We start from the raw sequence: 18,521 nt of genomic DNA, 5'->3' as shown, positions 1-18,521 counted from the left end.
GGTTGGCCGAGAGGTTAAGGCAATGGACTGCTAAAACAGTAATAGACGAGAATGGGATTCAAACCCCCGCGTGCAGCGCAAAATGGCTTAGCAGTCCATCGCCTTACCCTCTCGGCCACCTCGTTGCAGAAATGCACCGTGTTCAGCCTTTCCCGTTCCTGCGTTTTGCATCTAAACAGAAATACACTGAAAGCACTTTGCGTCCAAGAATAAACCGAGCATCGTACATTTTCTGCATTGCAGATCTGTGTGCACGGGCAGGATAAGCGGCGAAGTGGACTTTCTTTCAGGGTATTGCTGCTTAGATGCAAAATGTAGGAAATGGAACGGCTGAGAGCAGTGCGTGGGCGCGACGAGGTGGCCGAGAGGTTAAGGTGATGGGCGGCTAATCCATTGTGTGCTACATGCGTGTGTTCGAATCTCATTCTCGTCGTAACTGGGGTACATGTTTGATGCTGATACACTTTCACAGCATTTCACTGAATCTTGCTTAAAATAGGCTTTGAAAGACAAATCCATCAAAACTGCACTGGTGCTTCTGGTGTGTGCCCTTGCATTGCTCACATCTTGTTAAAATTATAAGAGACCACTGAAATTCTTCAACTATTGAATGAAGGTGGAGCAAAGATCGAGAATTGGAGATTGAGAACCCTCTCTTCCTTCCTCTGAGATTGGCACCGAATGAAAGACAAGCGGCAACAGAGACAAATGATTAGGGAGCTGAAACATAAATTTCTCCTTTAGGAGGCAAGGTAATTTCAAAAATATTGATCAAACTATATGTCGAGATTTTCTGTTTTAGCATCTTTGGTTGAGAGATAAATAATGGGCGAGAAATCCTTGCTCTTTTCGGCATTCTCTCATGGGATCAGAAGCCCCGGTTTAAAGTCTTACTTGAAAGACAGCACCGCCGACAGTGCAGCACTACCTCAGTACTGCACTGGAGTGTCAGCCTGGATTATGTGCTCAAGTCTCTGGAGTGGGGCTTGAGTTTGCTACCGCTGAGCCACGGCTGACACCCAAACTCAGTTCATTTGGCTGGAGTGAAATGACGGAGATAAAGGGAAAAATGATAATGGAGTAAACTTTCAACTTGGCACCGTAGAATAAACCGGGCATCATAATCGGCCACCCTTTATAGAAACTGCCTGATTTATGATTCCAGCGATTTCAGAACGAATGATAATCAGGTGCATCGGTGAGACGAGGTGGCCGAGAGGTTAAGCCGATGGACTGCTAATCCATTGTGTGCTGCACGCGTGGGTTTGAATTCCGTCTTCATCTTTACTGTGTTACATGTTTGATGCTGATACACGTTCCAAGCATTATCACTGAATCTTACTTGAAATGCAATTTCGTGAAAACTGCACTGGTGTTGCTGGTCTGTGCCCCTGCATTGCTAATATCTTGTTAAAATTGAAGCATTCCAATGGAATTCCTCAGCTACCTTGAAATAAGGTGGAGCAGAGATCGCGAATCGGAGATTGAGAACCCTCTCTTTCTTCTTTTGAGATTGGCACCGAATGAAAGACTAGCGGCAACAGATGCAAATGATTAGGGAGCAGAAACATAAATTTTCTCATGGGATCTGAAGCCCCAGTTTAAGGTCTTACTAGAAAGACGGCACTGCCGACAGTGCAGCACTACCTCAGTACTGCCCTGGCGTGTCAGCCTGGATTATGCATTCATGTCTCTGGAGTGAGGCTTGAGTATGCTACCGCTGTGCCATGGCTGACACCTAAACTCAGTTCATTTGGCTGGAGTAAAATGACGGAGATAAAGGGAAAAATGATAATGGAATTAGCTTTCAACTTGGCGTCCAAGATTAAACCGGGCATCGTTTTAGAAACAGCCCGATTTATGTTGCCATAGATTTCATAAGCTTTGAAAATCAGGCCTGTCTATAATGGGCGTGGTCGTGGTCAGTTGCGAATCATTCTGGGTCTGTTTGAACCAGGAGTGCTCACAGTCCCGGATCATTCTGTGTCTGTTTGAAATGGCAGAGCTCACAATCTCGGATCATGCCGTTCTTTTGGAAGCAGAGCGATTTCAGCTTTGATGACCGAGTTGTTGAGTTTAACATAATGTGTCAGGCCTCGTCGGGGATTTGAAGCCAGAACCTCTTGCATTTCAATCGTAAAACATCCAAAGCGAGAATCATACCGCTAGACCAACAAGCCACTGATCTCATTCGCCCATTTGCATTGAGTTTCACTGCGCTGGTGCGAATCCAGCTCACAGAGGACCTGTTTATTCAGTTGAAATATTTTTATCTTTTCCTCAATCCACTTCTTTTTTCGAGCAGTTTCCTTGAACCTGCTCACAATTCGCCCCATAAAAAGCGATTCAGAGGCATCAGTGGCCGCATAGACTAATGGATGAGGCGTCTGACTTCGGTTGCAAATTCTTCAGTTATCAGAAGATTGAAGGTTCAAGTCCTACAAAGGTCGTTTAATTATCTGGGCAACTCATTTTATATTCTGAATCTGGCGTGGAAACCGGCCATTTTTGGCAGTCCCTCATCTGAAGTAACGGAAGGCCTGTTGCTTACATTAAGCTGATTGTACATTTTCAACATTGTAGATCTGTGTGCACGGGCAGGATAAGCGGTGAAGTTGAATTTCTTTCAGGGTAGTTCTAATTAGATGCAAAAAGCAAGAAATGGAATGTCTGAGAACATTGCATCGGTGAGACGAGATGGTTGCGAGGTTAAGGCTGATAGCCTACTAATCTGTTGTGTCTCTGCACGAGAGGGTTCGAATCCCATTCTCGTCGTTATTGCATTACACGTTTGATGCTGATGCACTTTCTAAACATTTCGCTGAATCTTACGTGAAATACAATTTCGTGAAAATTGCACTGGTGTTGCTGGTCTGTGCCCCTGCATTGCTCATATCTAATTAAGAAATTCCTCAAGCCACGTTGAATGAAAGTGGGGATGAGATTGCGAATCGGAGAATGGAGAACACTCTCTTCCTTCTTCTGAAATTGGCACCGAATGAAAGACCAGAGGCAAATGATTAGGGAGCAGAAACATAAATTTCTCCTTTGGGGGCAATTTAATTTCAAAAATATTTATCAAACTTAATGACGAGATTTTCTGTTTTTGGGGCTTTGGTTGAGAGATAAATAATGCGTGAGAAATCCTCGTTCTTTTCAGCATTCTCTCATGGGATCTGAAGCCCCAGTTTAACATCTTACTAGAAGGACGGCACTGCCGACAGTGCAGCACTACCTCAGTACTGCCCTGGAGTGTCAGCCTGGATTATCCACTCAAGTCTCTGCAGTGAGGCTTGAGTATGCTGCCGCTGAGCCACAGCTGACACCTAAACTCAGTTCATTTGGCTGGAGTAAAATGACGGAGAGAAAGGGAAAAATGATAATGGAGTAAACTTTCTAACTTGGCGTCCAAGATTAAACCGGGCATCGTTTTAGAAATCGCCCGATTTATGTTGCCATAGATTTCATAAGCTTTGAAAATCAGGCCTGTCTATAATGGGCGGGGTCGTGGTCAGTTGCGAATCATTCTGGGTCTGTTTGAACCAGGAGTGCTCACTGTCCCGGATCATTCTGTGTCTGTTTGAAATGGCAGAGCTCACAATCTCGGATCATGCCGTTTATTGAGAAGCAGAGCGATTTCTGTTTTGATGACCGAGTTGTTGAGTTTAACAAAATGTGTCAGGGCTCGTCCGGGATTTGAACCCAGGACCTCTCGCATTTTAATCGCGAAATACCAAAGCGAAAATCATACCCCTATACCAACAAACCGCCGATGGCATCCTCCCATTTGCATTGAGTTTCACTGCGCTGGTGCGAATCCAGCTCACAGAGGACCTGTTTATTCAGTTGAAATATTTTTATCTTTTCCTCAATCCACTTCTTTTTTCCAGCAGCTTCCTTGAACCTGCTCACAATTCGCCCCATAAAAAGGGATGCAGCAGCATCAGTAGCCGCATAGACTAATGGATAAGGCATCTGACTTTGGTTGCAACTTCTACAGTCATCAGAAGATTGAAAGTTCAAGTCCTACAAATGTCGTTTAATTATCTGGGTGACACTTTTTATATTCTGAATCTGGCGTGAAACCGGCCATTTTTGGCAGTCCCTCATCTGAAGTAACGGAAGGCCTGTTGCTTACATTAAGCTGATTGCACATTTTCAACATTGTAGATGTGTGTGCACGGGCAGGATGAGCGGTGAATTTGAATTTCTTTCAGCGTAGTTCTAATTAGATGCAAAAAGCAAGAAATGGAAAGTCTGAGAGCATTGTATCGGTGCGACGAGGTGGCCGAGAGGTTAAGGGTCAATGGACTGCTAATCCATTGTGCTCCTCACGCGTGGGTTCGAATTTCATTCTTGTCGTTACTGTATTACACGTTTGATGCTAATGCATTTTCCAAGCATTTCACTAAATCTTACTTAAAATACAATTTCGAGAAAATTGCACTGGTGTTGCTGGTCTGTGCCCCTGCATTACTCATATCTTGTTAAAATTAAAATATTCCAAGAAATTCCTCAACCCATCTTGAATGAAAGTGGAGTATGAGATCGCGAATCGGAGACTGAGAACACTCTCTTCCTTCTTCCTTCCTCTGAGATTGACAGCGAATGAAAGACTAGCGGCAACAGAGGCAATTGATTCGGGAGCAGAAAGATAAATTTCTCCTTTGGGGGCAATTTAATTTCAAAAATATTTATCAAACTTAATGACGAGATTTTCTGTTTTAGGGTCTTTGGTTGAGATGTAAATAATGCGCGAGAAATCCTTGTTCTTTTCAGCAGTCTCTCATGGGATCTGAAGCCCCAGTTTAACATTTTACTAGAAAGACGGCACTGCCGACAGTGCAGCACTACCTTAGTACTGCCCTGGAGTGTCAGCCTGTATTATGCACTCAAGTCTCTGGAGTGAGGCTTGAGTATGCTACCGCTGAGCCACGGCTGACACGTAAACTCAGTTCATTTGGCTGGAGTAAAATGACGGAGATAAAGGGAAAAATGAAAATCGAGTAAACTTTCAACTTGGCGTCCAAGATTAAACCGGGCATCGTTATAGAAACAGCCCGATTTATGTTGCCATAGATTTCATAAGCTTTGAAAATCAGCCCTGTCTATAATGGGCGGGGTCGTGGTCAGTTATGAATCATTCTGGGTCTGTTTAAACCGGGAGTGCTCACAGCCCCGGATCATTCTGTGTCTGTTTGAAATGGCAGAGCTCACAATCTCGAATCATGCCGTTTTTTTAGAAGCAGAGCGATTTCAGCTTTGATGACCGAATTGTTGAGTTTAACAGAATGTGTCGGGGCTCGTCCGGGGTCTCTCGCATTTTAATCGTGAAATGCCCGAAGCGAGAATCATACCCCTAGACCAACGAGCCGCCGATGTCGTCCTCCCATTTGGATTGAGTTTCACTGGGCTGGTGCGAATCCAGCTCACAGAGGACCTGTTTATTCAGTTGAAATATTTTTATCTTTTCCTCAATCCACTTCTTTTTTCGAGCACTTTCCTTGAACCTGCTCACTCGCCCCATAAAAAGAGATTCAGTGGCATTAGCGGACGCATAGACTAATGGATAAGGCGTCTGACTTCGGTTGCATAATTTTTCAATTATCCGAAGATTGAAGGTTCAAATCTTACCACGGTCGTTTAATTATCTGGACGACACTTTTTATATTCTGAATCTGGCGTGAAACCGGCCATTTTTGACAGTCCTCACCTGAAGTAACGGAAGGCCTGTTGCTTACATTAAGCTGATTGTACATTTTCAACAATGTAGATCTGTGTGCACGGGCAGGATAAGCGGTGAAGTTGAAAGTCTTTCAGGGTTGGGATCGCATCCTCGTTGTTACTGTGTTACATGTACTTTAAAAAAAAAAAATAATCATTGATGGGATTTGGGCTTCGCTGGCTAGGCCTGCATTTAGTGGCCATCCCTAATTGCCCTTGAGAAGATGGTGGTGAGCAGTCTTCTTGAACTGCTGCAGTCCATATGGTGTAGTTACACCCACAATGCTGTTAGGAAGGGATTTCCAAGATTTTGGCCCAGCGACAGTGAAGGAACGGCGATACAATTCCAAGTCAGGATGGTGTGTGGCTTGGAGGGGAACTTGTAGGTGGTGATGTTCCCATGCGTCTGCTGCCCTTGTCCTTCTAAGTGGTAGAGGTCACGGGTTTGGAAGTTGCTGTTGAAGGAGCTTTGGCGAGTTGCTGCAGTGCATCTTGTAGACGGTACACACTGCAGCCAAAGTGCGCCAGTGGTGGAGGGAGTGAATGTTGAAGGTGGTGGATGGAGTGCCAATCAAGCGGGCTGCTTTATCCTGAATGGTGTGGAGCTTCTTGAGTGTTGTTGGAGCTGCACTCATCCAGGCAAGTGGAGAGTATGCCATCACACTCCTGACTTGTGCCTTGTAGATGGTGGAAAGGCTTTGCGGAGTCAGGAGGTGAGACACTCGCCGCAGAATTCCCAGCCTCTGGCCTGCTCTTGTAGCCACAGTATTTATATGGCTGGTCCAGTTCAGTTTCTGATCAATGGTATCCCCCAGGATGTTGATAGTGGGGGATTCAGCGATGGTAATTCCATTGAATGTCAAGGGGAGATGGTTAGAGTGTCGCTTGTTGGAGATGGTCATTGCCTGGCACTTGTGTGGTGCGAATGTTACTTGCCACTTGTCAGCCCAAGTCTGAATGTTGTCCCGGTCTTGCTGCATATGGACACGGACTGCGTCAGTATCTGACGAGTCTCGAATGATGCTGAACTGTGTGCAATCATCAGCGAACATTCCCACTTCTGACCTTATGATGGAGGGAAGGTCATTGATGAAACCGCTGAAGATGTTTTGGCCTAGGACATTGCCCTGAGGAACTCCTGCAGTGATGTCATGTGATTGAGATGAATGACCTCCAACAACCACAGTCAACTCCGTTTGTGCTAGGTATGATTCCAACCAATGGAGAGTTTTCCCCTTGATTCCCATTGACTTCAGTTTTGCAGGTTTCTCTGGCTGTGTTTATCTTTCTTTCTTCACCTATGAGCTGTTTCTGAATCCGTGAGTTTGTGCTGTTTTGTGGGCTAGCGGCAGACATGTAGATATGTGCTGTTCGCTCTCCCAGATTGAGAATATGGAAAATGTGGAGCAGTTTTCTGTAAACAAGCGGATTTACATATTTACCTCACAGTTTCTGCACATCTGGGACTGAATTCCCGCTTTTAATTATAAAATCGCGGAATTTTTAACAGTTATTGTTTTAAATCTTCTGCAACGTCGCCAAACTGAGGGAATTGGGGATTTTAGATTAAAGAGCGGGGGCTCATCAGGGATTTGGGTCCTCACCTCTCGCTTTTAAATCAATGGATTTTTCTGTGCGAGAATCATACCGCTAGACGCTATCTTTCAATGTCTCACGTCTCTGTGTCTTGTCTCTCTGTGTTTTCCACTGATGGACGTCTCAGGCTTCCTTCAACTGCCAAGTCTGATCTAACCTGCCGCACCAGCAGGAAAGGGTAAAGAAAGAAATAATGACTGAGACGGCAGGGAATGCCTTTAAAAGTGAAATTCCAATTTTCAGACCGAAACCGGTGAAGTAAGGAAGATATTGTTGACTTGAAATATTTCGGGTACCACTTGATATTGCTGTACATTATATAGGAACTCGAGATTGGAAGGACAGAAGCAGTCTGAAAGAAATCATACACCTTCGTTTACCAGCGGCTTGTTTGTCTCGGAGTTTGAACCTCGTTCGAGGGGTTTCATTGCTTTCTGTGGGAGAGGTTCCCAGGTTCAAATGATGCCTTTGTGCAGTTGCAGAATGTGCGCAGATTGAAGCTGACATGATAACTGTTTACAACTCAACTGACCTCATTGGCGATTCTCAGTCCTTGAAAGACATCAATGTGGTTTTGCTTTAAAAGTTCATCACCAAAACCTGACTGAACAGCGACTCTGGCGGGACTCAAACCCTCAAATTTTAAATGACCTTTCACAACCATTACACTAGAAGTCAAATGCGCTACCCATTGTGCAACAGAGCCGTTTACAGCTAGTGATTCTGAATCGGTGAGATTGAGCTTCTTTGTGGGCGACCGGGAGACTTGAAGATATGTTCAGATGATTTCCCTGTTAATAATTTCCAGCTCCGTCTTTTCCCAAAGTTTATACAAACGAATTAATGAGAGGATCAGATGCATCGCTCGGGGAAAATCGTCCACTAAACATTGAAAGCTGACAGTATTTATTGTGAGCGGTTTAGATTTATACTGGTATAAAAGTTGCCGCGATCTGGGCGTGATTCGAGCAGGCAGTCTTATGATCTGGAGTCAGCCGGGTTACCGAAATTCGGATTTCCAGCATCTGCAGTATTTTGCAATCGTCCCGAAATCCTGTTGCGTCTCAAATGTACACTCTCGGGAGCCGCAAGCCTACATTTCGTTGTACTGCACTTGTGCACTAACAATGACAATAAAAGTTGATTTGATTTTGATTTGATTTGATTGATATAGGGTGGTATTTTAAGATACAACGTCATCAATTCTAATTGTGTGACACATGAAGGCTTTCAAACCCCCGCCAGCTCCCGCGGGTTGTGAGACAGCCTTGAGAAGCAGCATTCCCTATCAGCACCCGTATCCCACTTGCTTCTGCCGCCTGCTGCCAGGAATCTGCAACAAATCCAATTGCAGAGACAGGGCGCAAAGAATCATCTGGGAAAGAGGCATGAACTCCAAATCCAAATTGGCGGGACACGATCAGAGGGACAGTTAATGTTCTGGGGTGTGAACTTCGGTCAGAGCTGCAAACAAATAGGTGTAAGAGAGAGCGAATCTATTTCCTCTGTTGGGAGGGTCCAGCACAATGGGGCATAACCGTAAAATTAGAGCAACCCCGTTCTGTGATGATGTAAGGAAGCGCTTCTCCACACAGAGGGCAGTGGGAATCTGGAACTCTATTCCCGAAACAGCTGTTCAGGCTGGGGGTCAATTGATAATTTCAAACTGAAATCGGTAGGTTTGTGTTCGGCGAGGATGTGAAGGTTTATGGAATCATCGCAGGTAGATGGAGTTCAGATACTGATCTACCATGATCTGATTCAATAGCGGAGCATGCTCGAGGGCCTGAATGGCCTCCTGCTGATTCTATGTTCCTATAACAGTAACAGGACAAAAACATCAACAGCTGCAAACATACGGCGCATCTCATTCATATTTAACAGCAAAAATATCCATGTCGTGCGCAACTATGCTGTGGTCAGAAAAAATACGTGAAGCCGACGTGTGGCGCTGTGATGGTATCATGGTTAGTGCCCTGCATTCTGGCCGCAGTAACCTCGGTTCAAACTTAAATCACGTCACAGCTCGCTTTGCATCTTCTGTCCTCTGCGGCACCTGCTAATGGAACAGACTGCAAAATCAATCTTTATGACATGAAAAATGATGTTTTGTTGGCGGTGAAAACCTATTTACTCCTTTTAAACCCGCGCTCTCACATGCCTGACCTTGATGCTCCATAATTGAAACACGCCTCTTCTCCCAGCTTTTCCTTCTTCAACAATCAGTAGCCATTCTTTACTTGCCTCCTTACATTTCATTGTCACTTGCCTGTGGTATTACCTAAATCTAATATTCACTTTCATGTGGTTACGTGGTTAAGTTCTCTCTGCTACCACCGCGGTTCATGGCGGCACATGTCCCATTTGCACCAGTGTACAACCAGTCGATACACTTATATCTGTGTGACCACTTGACAGATAAGTGCTGCGAAAATAGGACTGGACTTTAGAAGGACAGCGGCCGGACTGTTCACGAAATTTCCTTAGAGAATCTTGTGATATCTTGTTCACTGAAGAAGTGGGTTTTGTTTTGATGCTGGCTGGCGCTTTTCCCAAAACTTTTGCAGTGCGTGAGCGACAGGCAGCGCTACCTAGCTGCCAACGGGGGTTTAAGTATAAGCTATTGGCCTGCTGTTATGTTGCAGTTAGATCGGAAGTGTTCCGTCTTAATCTTAACAAGTCTTTTGAAGTGTGTAATTGAAATAAATAGAGGATAAATGGAAAGATCGCTAGAGGGTGAAAGCAGCGATTACAGGAGGTTGACCATAATTGAAATGTTTTTGAATGCCCGTGGCACGGGACCCTGTGTTCTTTATGAAGAGTGGGAGTAGGGATAAAGATTAACAGAAATAAAATGTACTGACTTGTTGCGAATCAGAAAACTGCACTGGTCTGTTATCGGTAAATGTTTGAAATTAAATTCATTTCCAAAGGATAAAGTTAACCCTTTCTTCCAGCTCCCTCATCATTTGCTTTTTCCGTTAATCTTTCAAGGGGTGTAAGAACATAAGAAGGTAAGAAATAGGAACAGGAGAAGGCCATTCGGCCCTTCGAGCCTGCCCTGCCATTCATTGAGATCTTGGCTGATTTCTGCCTCAAATCCATTCACCGGCCCTATCGGCATATCGCTTAATGCCCTTACTAGTCAGAAAACTATCGAATTCTATTTTGAATATACCCAATGAAAGAGCCTCCACATCCAACTGGGCTAGAGAATTCCAAATATCCACCACCCTCTGTGTGAAGAAATGTCTTCTCATCTCATTCCTAAATGGCCTACCCGTTATCCTGAGACTGTGGCCCCTGGTTCTAGACTCCCCAGCCTTGGGAAATATTCTCCCAGCATCCACCCGATAATAATATTGCATGCTCCAATGAGATCCCCTCTCATTGTTCTGAATTCAAGAGAATATAGGCCTAGTTTACTCAATCTCTTCTCATAGGATGGTCCTGCCATCTGAGGAATCAATTTCATGAATCTTCGATGCAGCCCCTCGATGGCAAGTATATGCTTCCATAGGAAAGGAGATCAAAATTGTAAACAGTACTCCAGGTGTGGCCTCACCAATGCCCTATATATTTGGAGTAAGACTTCTTCACTCCTGTACCCAAACCGTCTTGTAATGAAGGCCCGCATATCAATTGCCTTCCTAATGACTTGCTGCATCTGCACATTCACTTTCAGTGACTGATATACAAGGACACCCACGTCCCTTTGATCATCTGCATTCCCCAATTGTTCACCTTTCTGTTTTTTCGAACAAAGTGGATACCCTCACATTTACCCACATTATCTTCCATCTGCCATGTTCTAGCCCACTCACTGAGCCTGTATAGATCCCCTTGAAGCCTCCTCACTTCCTTTTCACAATCGACCCTGTCACCTAGCTTTGTATCACCAGCAAATTTGGAAATGTTACATATAGTCCCCTCATCCAAATCATTGATATAGATGGTGAATAGCTGGGGCCGAAGCACCGATCCTTGTGGTACCCGACTAGTCAATGCCTGCCATCCTCAAAACGACCCGTTTATCCCTGGTCTTTGATTTATGTCTGTTAACCAGTGTAAAGCCCGTGTAGATTGGAGTTCGCTCTCAGATTTTCCCATCAACGTGAAAATGAAAAACGAGGAGGCGAGGATTGCCCCGAACAGCAGAGCTGGGCACTGACTCTATTTCGATTGGTGCAGGAGTTGTTCTGTTCCTCTAATATTTCCTTCACCTTGAAAAAGCCTGTTATAACTCACAGGCATTAATGGGCGGTTTTATTAAATGTTGGAGAGTTTCCATCAAATAGACTGGAATAAATCTGCAAAAAGACGAGGTTAGGACTGGAACTGATAAGATGTCGATCACAGAGTTAAAATCAAATTCAGCCTCATTGTCCAATGAGGCAGGAAGCCACGAACAAGGAGGAAGGGAATGAAGCAAGGAGGGAAGGAAGGGAGGAAGGAGGAAGGCGCTCTCGATTCCATCTTCTTTCCATTAGAGCTGGGTGAAATATTAGGTTGAGAAATTGGGAGAATTTTAGCAAAGGGAGAGAAAATATCGTTTAACTTGGGGACTGTAACATTTTCAGGCCACGTATCTTCCAACTGGATTAACAGTCCTGAGACTTTAACCTCTCACCAACCTCGAACTAACATTATTATCCAAAAGGAGTCATCCAAAAGTCCCTTTTATTTCAGTATTTCTGTTTCCAAACGGTAGAAACAACCGTTAATAAAGGCCCTGTACAGCACGCATGCCCTGCCCGTCCTCCCAGATTGACAATGTGGAAAATGTGGAGCAGGCTTCTGGAAACAAATGGATTTACATATTTACCTCACAGTTTCGGTACTTCTGGGACTGAATTCCTGCTTTAAATAATAAAATTGCCGTTTTCTTGCGACGTACTGAACACACGCTGATTTTCAGGCAGTTATTATTTGAAGACTTGTTGAAAATCTCCTGGCCGAGGAAAGTGCTTCTATTAAAGTATTGGGGCGCGTCCGGGATTCGAACCCAGTACCACTTGCACTTTAATTGATGTGAAGTCCCAAAACGTAAAACACACTTCCAAAGCAAAGAGCCACTAATCCTGCACAGAATGGTTAATCTCAGCAATGATAATTTCACAAACATAAAGCAGATATTGTAGATCAGAGACAGCGTTAAGGGAAATTAGAGAAGCGTGCAATAAGGGCACAGCAGTCATCATGGGTGACTTTAATCTACATATAGATTGGGCTAACCAAATTAGTAACAATACTGTGGAGGAGGAATTCCTGGAGTGTTTACGGGATGGTTTCCTGCACCAATATGTCGAGGAACCAACCAGAGATCAGGCCATCTTAGACTGGGTATTATGTAACGAGAAAGGATTAATTAGCAATCTTGTTGTACGAGGCCCCTTGGGTCGGAGCGATCATAATATGATAGTCTGAGGTGCGAGTTGGGTAGGATTGATTGGAGAATGTCACTCAAATGTTGACGGTGGATATGCAATGGCAAACATTCATAGATGAACTACAGAATTTGTTCGTCCCAGTTTGGCATAAAAATAAAACAGAAAGGTGACTCAACTATGGCTAACAAGGGAAGTTAGGGATAGCATAAGATCCAAGGAGAGGACATATTTATTTGGCCAGAAAAAGCAGTAAACCTGTGGATTGGGAGCAGTTTAGGATTCAACAAAGGGGGACAAAGGGATTAATTAAGAAGGGGAAAATAGAATATGAGAGTAAGCTTTCAGGGAACATAAAAACTGACCGTAAAAGCTTTTATAGATATGTGAAGAGAAAAAGATTGGTGAAGTCAAGCGTAGGTCCCTTGCAGTCAGAATCAGGGGAATTTATAATGGGGAACAAAGAAACGGCTGACCAATTAAATACATATTTTGATTCTTTCTTCACAAAGGAGGAAACAATAACATCCCAGAGATGTCGGGGAACAGAGGGTCTGACGAAAGGGAGGAACTGAAAGAAAGCAGCATTTGTAGGGAAATGGTGTTAGGGAAATTGATGAGATTGAAGGCCGATAAATCCCCAGGACCTGATAATCTACATCCTAGGGTACTTAATGAACTCGCCCGAGAAATAGTAGATGCATTGCTGATCATCTTCCAACATTTGATGGAATCTGGAACAGTACCCATGGATTGGATGGTAGCTAATGTTACCCCACTATTCAAAAAAGGTGGTAGAGAGAAAACGGGGAAGCCTGAAATCGGTAGTGGGGAAAACGCTAGAGTCCATTATAAAAGATGTAATAGCATGGCACTTGGAAAACAGTGGCAGGATCGGACAAAGTCAACATGGATTTACAAAAGGTAAATCCTGCTTGACTAATCTACTGGAATTTTTTGAGGAAGTAACTGGTAAAATTGATCAGGGAGAACCAGTGGATGTGGTGTATTTGGACTTTCAGAAGGCTTTCAATAAGGTCCCGCATAAGAGATTAGCGTGTAAAGTTAAGGCGCATGGGATTGGGGGCAAGGTATTGACTTGGATAGAGAACTGGTTGGCAGACAGAAAGCAAATAGTTGGAATAAACGGGTCTTTTTCCGAGTGGCAGGCAATGTCTAGTGGGGTACCGAAGGGATCAGTCCTTGGACCCCAGCTATTCACAATATATATCACTGAGCTAGAAAAGGGAATTTGATGTAATATCTCCAAATTTGCAGATGACACAAAGCTGGGTGTGCGTGTGTGCTGTGAGGAGGATGCCGAGTAACTCTAGGATGATTTGGACAGGTTGGGTGATTGGCCAGAAGCATGGCAGATGCATTATATCGTGGATAAATGCGAGGTTATCCACTTTGGTGGCAAAAACAGGAAGGCAGATTGTTATCTGAATGACAATAGATTGGGAGAAGGGGAAGTGCAACGAAACCTGGGTGTCCTCGTGCATCAGTCGCTGAAGGTACGCATGCAGGTGCAGCAGGCAGTTAAGAAGGCAAATTGTATGTTGGCCTTCGTAGCGAGAGGGTGTGGCTACAGGAACAAGGATGTCTTGCTCTAGTGAGACCACATCTTGAGTATTGTGTGCAGTTTTTGTCACCTTGTCTGAGAAAGGATGTTCTTGCCATGGAAGGAGTTCAGCGAAGATTCACCAGGCTGATACCTGGGATGGCAGGAATGACGTATGAGGAGAGATTGGGTCGATTGGGCTTATACTCGCTGGAGTTTAGAAGAATGAGAGGGGATCTCATTGAAACTTATAAAATTCTGACAGGACTGGACAGACTAAAGGCAGGAAGGATGCCCCCGGTGATCGGGGAGTGCCGAACCAGGGGTCACAGTCTAAGGATAAGGGGTAAGCCATTTAGGACAGAAATGAGGAGGAATTTCATCACCCAGAGATTGGTGAACCTATGGAATTCTCTACCACAGAAGGCAGTAGAGGCCAATTCAATAAATATATTCAAGAAGGAGTTGGATATATTTCTTAAGGCAAAAAGGATCAAGGGGTATGGGCAGAAAGCAGGGACCGGGTACTGAATTTGGATGATCAGCCATGATTGCATTGAATGGTGGAGCAGGCTCGAGGGGCGGAATGGCCTACTCCTGCTCCTATCTTCTATGTTTCTATGTTAAATCTCAAATATTGCTCAAATGCTTCAAAATGTGAATATGACATTAAATGTGTTTAAATACAGTGGGGGATTTAAATCAGATTCGGTGCCATTGGATTCCAAGGTGATCTTCCCTGTACGATAACAACTTCTCTTTTGACTCCACTCATTTCCTCCAAATCAAAGGTGTTGCTATGGGTACCCGCATGTGACCTAGCTATGCCTGCCTTTTCGTGGGATATGTGGAACACTCCTTGTTCCAGTCCTACTCGGATCTCCTCCCTCACCACTTTTTCCGGTACATTGATGACTGTATTGGTGCCGTTTCTTGCTCTCGCCCAGAACTAGACATTTTCATTCATTTTGCCTCCAATTTCCACCCTTCCCTCACCTTCACATGGTCCATCTCCGAATCTTCCCTTCCCTTCCTCGACTTCTCGGTCTCCATCTCTGGGGATAGGTTGTTGACCAAAATTCACGACAAGACCATTGACTGCCACAGCTACCTGGACTACAATTCCTCCTCACCATTCCTCCTGTAAGGACTCTATTCCATTCTCCCAGTTTCTACCATCTCCGCCGCATCTGCTCCGATGATGCCACCTTCCACCCCAGTACTTCCGACATGTCTTCCTTTTTCCAAAACCGAGAAATCCCCTCTACCGTGGTTGACACGGCCCTCGACCGTGTCCATTCTATCTCCCACGCTTCTGCCCTCACCCCTGCCCCTCCATCCCGGAACCATGATAGGGTTCCCCTTGTCCTCACCTTTCACCCCACCAGCCTCCACATTCAATGGATCATCCTCCACCACTTCCGCCATCTCCAACGTGATCCCACCACCAAACACATCTTCCAGTCACCTCCCCTTTCAGCATTCCCTAGGGACCACTCCCTCCGTGATACCCTAGTCCAGTCCTCCTTCACCCCCAACAACCCTTCCCCTTCACCCGGCACCTTCCCGTGCAAGCGCAGGAGATTCAATACCTGCCCTTATACCTCCCTCCTTCCCACTGTCCAGGGCTCCAAACACCCCTTCCAGGTTAACAGCGATTTACTTGTACTTCTTGCAATCTAGTATACTGTATTCGCTGCTCACGATGTGGCCTCCTCTACATTGGGGAGACCAGATGCAGATTGGGTGACTGCTGTGCGGAACACCTCTGTTCCATCCATAAGGATGACCCCGAACTTCCAGTCGCCTGTCATTATAATTCACCGCTCCATTCCCACTCAGACCTCACCATCCTCGGCCTCTTGCATTGTTCCATGGAAGCTTAGCATAAGATCGAGGAACAGCACTTCATCTTCCGATTAGGCACTTTACAGCCTTCCAGACTCAACATAGAGTTAAAAAATTTCAGATTATAACCTCGGCCCCATTAGATTTTTACTTATATTTTTTATCCACAACTTTATTTTTGCCCTACCCCCTTTTTTTCTCTTCCACATGGCAGCTGTCTCCCATTCTGCCAGCGCATTTCACACCTAATCTAGAGCCATCTTTTGTCTCCACTACTCCTATCACCATCTCGTCTCGATTTTTATATCTCCTAATGTCTCTTCACTTCTCCTTTGTTCTCTCCCAACCTGGCATTTTAATCTGTTTCATTTCCTGTGCTTTTCAGTCTTGGCAAAGTGTTTCGACCTGAAACGTTGACAATAATTCTCTCTCCACGGATGTTGCCTGGCCTGCTGAGTTTTTCCAGCATTTTCTGTTGAGATCTTCTGTGGTTGTCTTGCCTCCCTCTCCCCTTCCTCCCACACGCAGCTGGTTTTTAAACCTTGTTTTAAATCTGCTGCTCTGCTGGGCCAGTGCATTCCACAGTCTCACAACCCTTTCTACAAATACACTTTCACTGCATGACTTCTCTGTTTCTTAGATATTAATCACCTTGAGGTGCAATGGTGGCGTTTGTGACGTCAAATTAAAAGGCGGCCAATTGCAAGCACGTTGGGGGTCAAAGTTTCTTTTGCACAGAATTGAACCTGAATCCTTCAAATGGAATATTGTATTTGCTGCATCACAAATAATAATATCTTGTTATAAATTTTGGCTCATTAGTTCACCAGTGTTAGAGGAAGAATTTTCTGATCCCCTCATTTATTTCATATAAGACACAAACATAGGGTAATCATTCAGAATCACCTCACAGATTGACACTGAGTTAAATTAAGTGGGAGATACAGACAGCATCGGGACCAGTGGAGGAATAGACAAGAGAGCGGGAGAAATAAAAAACGGCCTGAGAGTCCAGAAGATAGTGACTGGTAACTGGTAGCTATCAATGAGTAGAGATGAGAAATTGTTTTGGGATTCGGCCCCGTGGCTTAGCTGGCCAAAGACGATCTTGGGTTCGACTCCCAGCGGGGCCATTTTTTTAATGAATTTCTAGGGGAGAGCTTCTCGTCTGAAAAGGCTAAAATTCTTTTAAATGTAACTGCGGCTGCACTAGTTGCCATTCTGGATGAAGGCTCCAGTCGCTGCGGGGCCTGGGTCGAATTTCACCACTTCCTAATTTCTGGCGGTGCTGATTTGTAACTCTTCACCTATCCTCCATCTTTTCTAAGCAGTGCCGTGTGTTACTTTGTGATGGTCAGAGCAGAGCTCCAGTAGTTGATGTGTGGCGCCGTGATCGTATACCGGTTAGTACTCTGCGCTGTGGCCGCAGCAACCTCGGTCCGAATCCGAGTCATGGCACAGATTTCTCTTCCTTGCACAATCCATGGCCCTCCTTTACTTTCCTCCTTCAATTTCATCGTAACTTTCCTGCTAACATTCACTTTCACCTACTTAAACCGCTAAATGTGCTCTGCTCCCACCGCTGTTCCTGGGGCACATGTCCCATTCGCCCCAACCTGAGTTGGTGCATTGAAACCAGTCGATAGATTTAGACCTGCGGGACCGCTCGACAGACAAGCTCTGCGAAAGCAGGGCCGGCCTTTGGAACCAAAGCAGCCCAATTGTAAAAGAACATTCCTTGGGAAATGAAGTGCACTGGGGAGGCTAACTGAAGAATTGGGTTTGTTCACCTGGTAGTTGATGCTTTTCCCTAAACAGTTGATGAGCGTGAGCGACGGGAAGTGCTACATAGCTGCGGATGAGGGGTAAAATATGCAATTTTGGCAAACTGGTTATCAAAAAGGAAAATGGATGCTCAGGATTTATCAAGGAGAGTAAGGGACGCTCTGGACGTAATAGACAGGGGAAGGGACGGTCCGGATATACCAAACTGTTTAAGGGACGCTCCGGATTTACCAGACAGTGAAATGGACGCTTCTGTTTTACTAGACAGGGTTAGGGACACTCCGGATGTAACAGACAGTGTAAGGGACGCTCCGGATGTACCAGACAGTTTCAGGGACGCTCCGAATTTGCCATACATGGTAAGGGACGCTCCTGTTTTAACATACAGGGTAAGTGACGCTCCGAATATACCAGACAGTTTAAGGCACGGTCTAGCTGTACCAAACAGGGTAAGGGACGCTCCGGATATATCTCACAGGGTAAGGGACGCTCCGGATGTATCAGACAGGGTAAGGGACGCTCCGGATGCATCAGATAGGGTAAAAGACGCTCCGCATGTACCAGACTGGATAATGTACGCTCCCGATGTACCAGACAGTGTAAGGGACACTCTGGAT

The sequence above is a fragment of the Somniosus microcephalus genome, unplaced genomic scaffold, assembly GCF_052327205.1.
Source record: "Somniosus microcephalus isolate GS21.2 unplaced genomic scaffold, FLI_Smic_1.0 unresolved_chr1, whole genome shotgun sequence".
Classification (NCBI taxonomy): Eukaryota; Metazoa; Chordata; class Chondrichthyes; order Squaliformes; family Somniosidae; genus Somniosus; species Somniosus microcephalus.
Note: the sequence above shows the minus strand (reverse complement) of the source record.